Source organism: Arachis hypogaea, chromosome 7, assembly GCF_003086295.3.
Source record: "Arachis hypogaea cultivar Tifrunner chromosome 7, arahy.Tifrunner.gnm2.J5K5, whole genome shotgun sequence".
Classification (NCBI taxonomy): domain Eukaryota; kingdom Viridiplantae; phylum Streptophyta; class Magnoliopsida; order Fabales; family Fabaceae; genus Arachis; species Arachis hypogaea.
In genome coordinates, this window is record NC_092042.1 from 41,066,063 (window position 1) to 41,074,540 (window position 8,478).

General features: G+C 37.7%; 1 non-coding gene across 1 annotated transcript; it reads right to left on the minus strand.

Moving 5' to 3' along the window:
• Positions 1-8,122: 8,122 nt before the first annotated feature.
• Positions 8,123-8,226, minus strand: LOC112704240 (small nucleolar RNA R71). The gene has a single exon (XR_003154875.1). It is a non-coding gene; the product is annotated as a small nucleolar RNA R71 (small nucleolar RNA).
• Between the last annotated feature and the right edge of the window lie 252 nt (positions 8,227-8,478).

Sequence of the window (8,478 nt, forward strand, 5' to 3'; positions counted from 1 at the left end):
TGGTCCAAATGCTCTGTCACAGCATGGCTAATCAGCTGTTGCTTCTCGATCATGTCGGAATAGAATCCATTGATTCTTTTGCGTTTGTCATCACGCCCAACACTCGCGAGTTTGAAGCTCGTCACAATCATCCAATCCCAGAATCCTACTCGGAATACCACGGACAAGGTTTAGACTTTCCGGATTCTCATGAATGCCGCTATCAATTATAGTTTATACCACGAAGATTCTGGTTAAGGAATCTAAGAGATACTCATTCAATCTGATGTAGAACGGATGTGGTTGTCAGACACACATTCATGGATTGAGGAAGGTGATGAGTGTCACGGATCATCACCTTCTCCATTGCTAAGCGCGAATGAACATCTTAGATAGGAACACGCATGTTTGAATGGAAAAACATAAATAATTACATTAATTCATCGAGATGTTGCAGAGCTCCTCACCCCCAACAATGGAGTTTAGAGACTCATGCCATCAAAGAGTATAAAATTCAGATCTAAAAATGTCATGAGATACAAAATAAGTCTCTAAAAGTTGTTTAAATACTAAACTAGTAACCTAGGTTAACAGAGAATGAGTAAACTAAGATGGATAGTGCAGAAATCCACTTCTGGGGCCCACTTGGTGTGTGTTGGGGTTGAGACTTAAGCTTCTCACGTACCTGGGCTGTTTCTGGAGTTGAACGCCAAGTTGTAACGTGTTCTGGCGTTCAACTCTGGTTCGTGACGTGTTTCTAGCGCTGGACACCAGACTACAACATAGAACTGGCGTTAAACGCCAGTTTACGTTGTCTATATTCGCGCAAAATTTGGACTATTATATATTGCTGGAAAGCGCTGAATGTCTACTTTCCAAACCAATTGAGAGCGTGCCAATTGGACTCTTGTAGCTCCAAAAAATTCATTCCGAGTGCAGGGAGGTCAGAATCCAACAGCATCAGCAGTCCTTTTTCAGCCTAAATCAGATTTTTGCTCAGCTCCCTCAATTTCAGCCAGAAAATACCTGAAATTACAGGTTTTGAGCATAAAGATTCCACTGACCTGTAAAAACACACAAACTCATAGTAAAGTCCAGAAATATGATTTTTGCTTAAAAACTAATAAAATTCTATTAAAAACTAATAAAAACATGCTAAAATCTACATGAAATTACCCCCAAAAAGCGTATAAAATATCCGCTCATCACTCAATCGCCCATGTCATCATGCGGCCTGCCAAGTTGGGTTTGTAAAACCTGGCGAACGGCTTGGTCGGTTCTGACAGTGATCGGGTGTCCTTGGAAGTATTGCCTTAACCTTTTAGACAAGGTTAGTAAAGCATAGGCCAGTTTCTCTAACTTGGTGTATCATAGCTCTGCTCCCTAAAGCGCCTTGCTTATGAAATACACTAATTGTTGGATCTTGTCCTCCTCTCAGACGAGGACGGCTGCCAAGGCTTGATTCGTTACTGCCAGGTACAAAAACAATGAGTCCCTATCTTTCGGCTTGCCGTGGACGGGGGGCGTCGATAGTATCCTTTTGAAGTGATTGAATGCTTCTTCATAGGTCGGGGTCCATTAAAAAGCTATTCCATTTTTCATCAAATTGAAGAAAGGGAGGGCCTTCTAATGGGGAAAAAATCGACGGTAAAGATTTTCACAAAAATAATCGTGTTGCAAGTACAGTTCTAAACCGACAATTAAACCTCAATCAAATTTAATGTGTTTGTCACTTAAGCAAACCCAATAAAATTAACCGAAGTATTAAACCTCGGGTCATCTCTCAAGGAATTATAGGGAAGTGTTTTTACTATTGGTTATGAAAAAGTATCTTTTTGGATTTTTAAAATAAGGAACAAGAAAATATAACTTGCAAGAAGAGTAAACTAATAATTAAGTAAGGTCTTAGCAAGGAAAGGGAATTAGAAGTCCTATCCTAATTATCATTATCAATTGTGATGGTAATTGCCTTTTGCTCTCACTTAATTAAGTTCTAACAATGAAGGTAAATCAAGTGAGCAAAATCAACTTAGGTTCACAAATCCTAATCAAATACTAGATTTAGTGAAGTCTAAGCCAACTAGCAAGTATCAACTACCAATCAACAAAAGACTTTTGATAACTCAAGAGTCTTTAAATAATCAATCCAAGTTAAAAACAAAAAAATATAAATTAAAATCCTCCCAAGCATTTTATCAAACACTTGGAAGGCATAAAATAAAAACATGAAAAACTAACAAGGGAATATGAAATCTAAGACCAATAATTGCAAGGAATCAATAATAACAAATGGAGAGAGAAGCAATAAACATGAAATACCTCAAATTGCATTAAAAAAGAAAATTGAATCTAACATAGAGAATTCATAAACTGAATTGGAAAAATAGAGAAATCAACAAGAGGGATAGATGAACTAAAGTACTAGAATAAATAAAAGTAGAAGAAAAACTAAATTAAAGCATAATAGAAATCTAAAATTGAGAAAGACTAAACCTAAAAACCCTAAAACCTAGAGAGAGAAGAGAGCCTCTCTCTCTAGAAAACTACATCTAAAACCTGAAATTGTGTGTATGAGAAGTGTCACCCTGATTCCCCCCTCTGCAACCTCTAATATGTGTTTTCGGGCTTGGAACTGGGCCAAATAGAGCCCAGAAATCGCCCCCAGCGAGTTCTGATATCTGCAGCACATGACGCTTTGTCACGCGTATGCATCACTCACGTGTACGCGTCGCTGAATCAAAAACTTTGTCATGCGTACGCGTCACTTGTCTTCTGCGCCATTCACGCGTATGCGTCGTCCACGCGTGCGCATCGTTGCCAGCTTCTCAAAACTTCATTTTCTTGTGTTCCTTCCACTTTTGCATACTTCATTTCCATCCTCTAAGCCATTCCTACCCGTATAAACCCTGAAAATACTCAGCAAACATATCACGACATCGAATGGTAATAAGAGAGGTTAACATTAGCAAATTTAAGGCCAAAGAAGCATGTTTTCAATCAAAGCACAAAATTAAGAAGGAAAATGTAAAACATGCGAATGAATAAGTGTGAGAATAATGTATATTTATACTAAATTAAGCACAAGATAAACTCTAGAAATGGAATTTATCACCTTCATCGCCAATGGACCGAGGAAACGGGACAGAGCGACGAGCCTCCCCGCTAACCTTTGCATATCCTTGACGTAACCTGGGATTTTCATTTGTAAGATAGCTTCACACTTGTCCGGGTTAGCCTCTACTCCCTTCTGCGTTATCATGAAGCCGATAAACTTTCCAGCCTCCATTGCAAAAAGCACACTTGAGGGGGTTGTGTCTCATGTTGTGCTTACGGAGAGACTTGAAGACAGCCTCAAGGTCTCCGACCAGATCACTTGGCTCGCTAGTCGTTACTAGGATGTCATCGACATAAACCTCAAACTGATCTATCGATAAGATCGCTAAAAACTTTGTTCATCAGCCTTTGGTAGGTTGCTTCAGCATTTTTTAATCCGAACGGCATCACTTTGTAGCAGTAAGTACCAGTTGGCGTTATAAACGCCGTTTTCTCCCCGTCAGGTCAGTGCATGGGTATTTGGTTATACCCGGAGTACGCGTCCATGAAGCTCAGGAATCGGTACCTCGCTGCCGCATCGACCAGGGCATCGATGTTTGGAAGATGAAAGGAGTCCTTCGAACACGCTTTGTTGAGATCCGAGTAGCTGACAAACATCCTACATTTTCCGTTGGCTTTCTTCACGAGAACTACATTGGACAGCCATGTCGAGTACTCGAGATCTCTGATGAACCCGGCGTCTAACAGGCTGGTCATCTGCTTGGCTACCTCGTTAGCCCTTTTCTGTGACATTTTCCTCCTCTGCTATGCTATGGGCTTAGCATCTGGTTTTACGGCGAGCCAGTGAGACATGAACTCGGGGTCCACCCCTGGCATGTCGATGGGAGTCCAAGCGAAGAGGTCACCATTTGCTCTGATAGCCTCCATGAGAGGCCCTTTTAGGTTGTGGGGGAGGTTTCTATTCACGAAGGTGAATTTTTTCTCCGCGTCCCTAACTCGAAACTTCTCTAGGTCCCCCTGGGGCTCTGGCCTCGGACTGTGATCTATTCTTGCATCCAGATCGGCTAGGAAGACCCCGGAAGCCTCCATCAATTTCTTCCTCAAGGTGAGACTGGCGTTGTCGTATGCGAAGGCCGTTTCTAGATCTCCTCTAACAGAACCGACAGTTTCGACGTCTGTGACAAACTTCATAGTAAAAAAAACTTGGTGTATATTATGACTGAGAACCCGTTGATTGTCTTCCTCCCCAGGATGACATTGTAGGCTATAGAGTCTCTCAAGACAACAAACTCTGCCATTACTAATCTCTTTCCTTCACCTGACTGATGAGCGGATAATTTATACGCTTTTTGGCATTGTTTTTAGGTAGTCTTTAGTATGATCTAGTTACTTTTAGGGATATTTTCATTAGTTTTTATGCTAAATTCACATTTCTGGACTTTACTATGAGTTTGTGTGTTTTTCTATGATTTCAGGTATTTTCTGGCTGAAATTGAGGGACCTGAGCAAAACTCTAATAGGAGGCTGACAAAGGACTGCTGATGATGTTGGAATCTGACCTCCCTACACTCAAAATAGATTTTCTGGAGCTACAAAACTCCAAATGGCGCGCTCTTAACGGCGTTGAAAAGTAGACATCCAGAGCTTTCCAGTAATATATAATAGTCCATACTTTATTCGAGATTTGACGACGTAAACTAGCGCTCAACGCCAGTTCTATGCTGCATTTTGGAGTCAAACGCCAGAAACACGTCACGAACCAGAGTTGAACGCCCAAAACACGTTACAACTTGGCGTTTAACTCCAAGAGAAGCATCAACTCGTGGATAGATCAAGCTCAGCCCAAACACAAAACAAGTGGGCCCCGGAAGTGAATTTATGCATCAATTACTTACCTCTGTAAACCCTAGTAGCTAGTTTAGTATAAATAGAACCTTTTACTAGTTTATTAGATATCCTTGATTGTATTATTCAATCTTTGGACGTTTAGTTCTTAGATCTGGGGGCTGGCCTTTCGGCCATGCCTGGACCTTTCACTTATGTATTTTCAACGGTGGAGTTTCTACACACCATAGATTAAGGGTGTGGTGCTCTGCTGTACCTCAAGTTTTAATGCAATTACTACTATCTTCTATCCAATTCGATTTATTCCTATTATAAGATATTCGTTGCACTTCAACTTGATGAATGTGATGATCCGTGACACTCATCATCGTTCTCACATATGAACGCGCGTGACTGACAACCACTTCTGTTCTACCTTAGGCCGGGCGCATATCTCTTGGATTCCTTGATTAGAATCTTCGTGGTATAAGCTAGAATTGATGGCGGCATTCATGGGAATCCGGAAAGTCTAACCTTGTCTGTGGTATTCTGAGTAGGATTCCAGGATTGAATGACTGTGACGAGCTTCAAACTCCTGAAGGTTGGGCATTAGTGATAGACGCAAAAGAATCACTGGATTCTATTCCAACCTGATTGAGAACCGACAGATGATTAGCCGTACTGTGACAGAGCATTTGGACCATTTTCACTGAGAGGATGGGATATAGCCATTGACAACAGTGATGCCCTACATACAGCTTGCCATAGAAAGGAGTGATGAAAAACTAGAAGGAAGAAGTAGGAAAGCAGAGATTCAGAAGGAACACAGCACCTCCATACACCTATCTGAAATTCCCACCATTGAATTATATGAGTAACTTTATCTTTATTTTCTATTTATTTTATTATCTTTATTTAAACCAATAATCTCTTAATCCAGTTAAATCTGCCTGACTGGGATTTACGAGATGACCATAGCTTGCTTCATACCAACAATCTCTGTGGGATCGACCCTTACTCACATAAGGTATTACTTGGACGACCCAGTACACTTGCTGGTTAGTTGTGCGGAGTTGTGACAAAGTGAGATTCACGTTTGAGAGCACCAAATCTTTGGAGCCATTGTTGATGATCACAATTTCATCCACCAAGTTTTTGGCGCCGTTGCCGGGGATTGTTCGAGTATAGACAACTGACGGTTCATCTTGTTGCTCAGATTAGGTAATTTTCTTTTTATTTTCCTTTCAAAAAAGTTTTCAAAAATCTTTCAAAAATTTTTTCTTTATTTTCGTTCTTCAAAAATATAATTTTCGAAAAAAATAATAAAAATACAAAAAAATCATAAAATTATAAAAACCAAAAATATTTTGTGTTTCTTGTTTGAGTCTTGAGTCAATTTTTAAGTTTGGTGTCAATTGCATGCTTTAAAATTTTTCTTGCATTTTTCGAAAATTCATGCATTCATGGTGTTCTTCATGATCTTCAAGTTGTTCTTGACAAGTCTTCTTGTTTGATCATGATGTTTTCTTGTTTTGTGTTGTATGTTGTTTTTCATATGGATTTTTGCATTCATAGTGTCCATGCATTAAAGAATTCTAAGTTTGGTGTCTTGCATGTTTTCTTTGCATCAAAAATTTTTCAAAAATATGTTCTTGATGTTCATCATGATCTTCAAAGTGTTCTTGGTGTTCATCTTAACATTCATAGTGTTCTTGCATGCATAATTGGTTTTGATCCAAAATTTTCATGTTTTGGGTCATAATTGTGTTTTTCTCTCTCATCATTAAAAATTTAAAAATAAAAAATATCTTTTCCTTATTTCTCTCCAAATTTTCGAAAATTTGAGTTGACTTGGTCAAAATTTTTTAAAATTAGTTGTTTCTTACAAGTCAAGTCAAATTTTCAATTTTAAAAAAATCTTATCTTTTCAAAACTTTTTCAAAAATTAAATCTTTTTCATTTTTCTTATTAATTTTTGAAAATTCTTTAAAATGTTTTTCAAAAAAAATCTTTTTCTTAATTTTATCTTAATTTTCGAAATTACGCTAACAATTAATATGATTGATTAAAAAATTTAAAGTTTGTTACTTTCTTGTTAAGAAAGGTTCAATCTTTAAATTCTAGAACCATATCTTTTAGTTTCTTGTTAGTTAAGTAATTAATTTTAATTTTAAAAATTAAATCTTTTTCAATCCTATCTTTTTATCATATCTTCTTATCTTATCTTTTTATCATATCTTTTTCAAAAAATTTGATTTCAAAATATCTTATCTAACTTCTTATCTTCTTATCTTTTCAAATTTGATTTTAATATCTTTTTCAACTAACTATTTAACTTTTTTGTTTGTTTCTTATCTTTTTCAAAACCACCTAACTACTTTTTCCTCTTTAATTTTTGAAAATATCTCATCTCTTTTTCAAAAATTCTTTTTAATTGTTTTAAATTTTAATTTTAATTATATCTTATCTTTAATTTTCGAAAATCATTAACTACTTTTTCAATATTATTTTCGAATTATCCCTCTCTTCTCTTCTTCTATTTATTTATTTATTTATTTACTAACACTTTTTTTCACCTCTCTTCATCTCCAATCACTGCCTCTATCCTCACCCTTGTGTTTGGGTTCTTCTCCACTCTTATTCCTTTCTTCTTCTACTAATAATAAGGATCCTCTTTGTCCAAATATAGAGGATTTCTCTTCCTTTTTCTTTTTCTCTTCTCTTTCATATGAGCAGGAATAAGGAAAAAGGCATCTTTGTTGAAACTGATCCAGAACCTGAAAGGACTCTGAAGAGAAAACTAAGAGAAGCTAAATTACAACAATCCAGAGGCAACCTTTCTAAAATTTTCAAACAAGAGAAGGAGATGGCAGCCGAACCCAACAACAATAATGCAAGGAGGATGCTTGGTGATTTCACTAAACCAACGTCCAAGTTTGATGGAAGAAGCATCTCAATTCCTGCCATTGGAGCAAACAATTTTGAGCTGAAACCTCAATTAGTTGCTTTGATGCAACAGAACTGCAAGTTTCATGGACTTCCATCTGAAGATCCTTATCAGTTTTTAACTGAGTTCTTGCAGATTTGTGAGACTGTCAAGACAAATGGAATAGATCCTGAAGTCTACAGGCTCATGCTTTTCCCTTTTGCTGTAAGAGACAGAGCTAGAACATGGTTGGACTCACAACCTAAAGATAGCCTGGACTCCTGGGATAAGCTGGTCACGGCCTTCTTGGATAAATTCTTTCCTCCTCAAAAGTTGAGCAAGCTTAGAGTGGATGTTCAGACCTTCAAGCAAAAAGATGGTGAATCCCTCTATGAAGCTTGGGAAAGATACAAGCAGATGACCAAAAAGTGTCCTTCTGACATGTTTTCAGAATGGACCATATTAGATATATTCTATTATGGTCTATCTGAGTTTTCCAAAATATCATTGGACCATTCTGCAGGTGGATCCATTCACTTAAAGAAAACGCCTGCAGAAGCTCAAGAACTTATTGACATGGTTGCAAATAACCAATTCATGTACACTTCTGAGAGGAATTCTGTGAATAATGGGATGCCTCAGAGGAAGGGAGTTCTTGAAATTGATGCTCTGAATGCCATATTGGCTCAGAACAA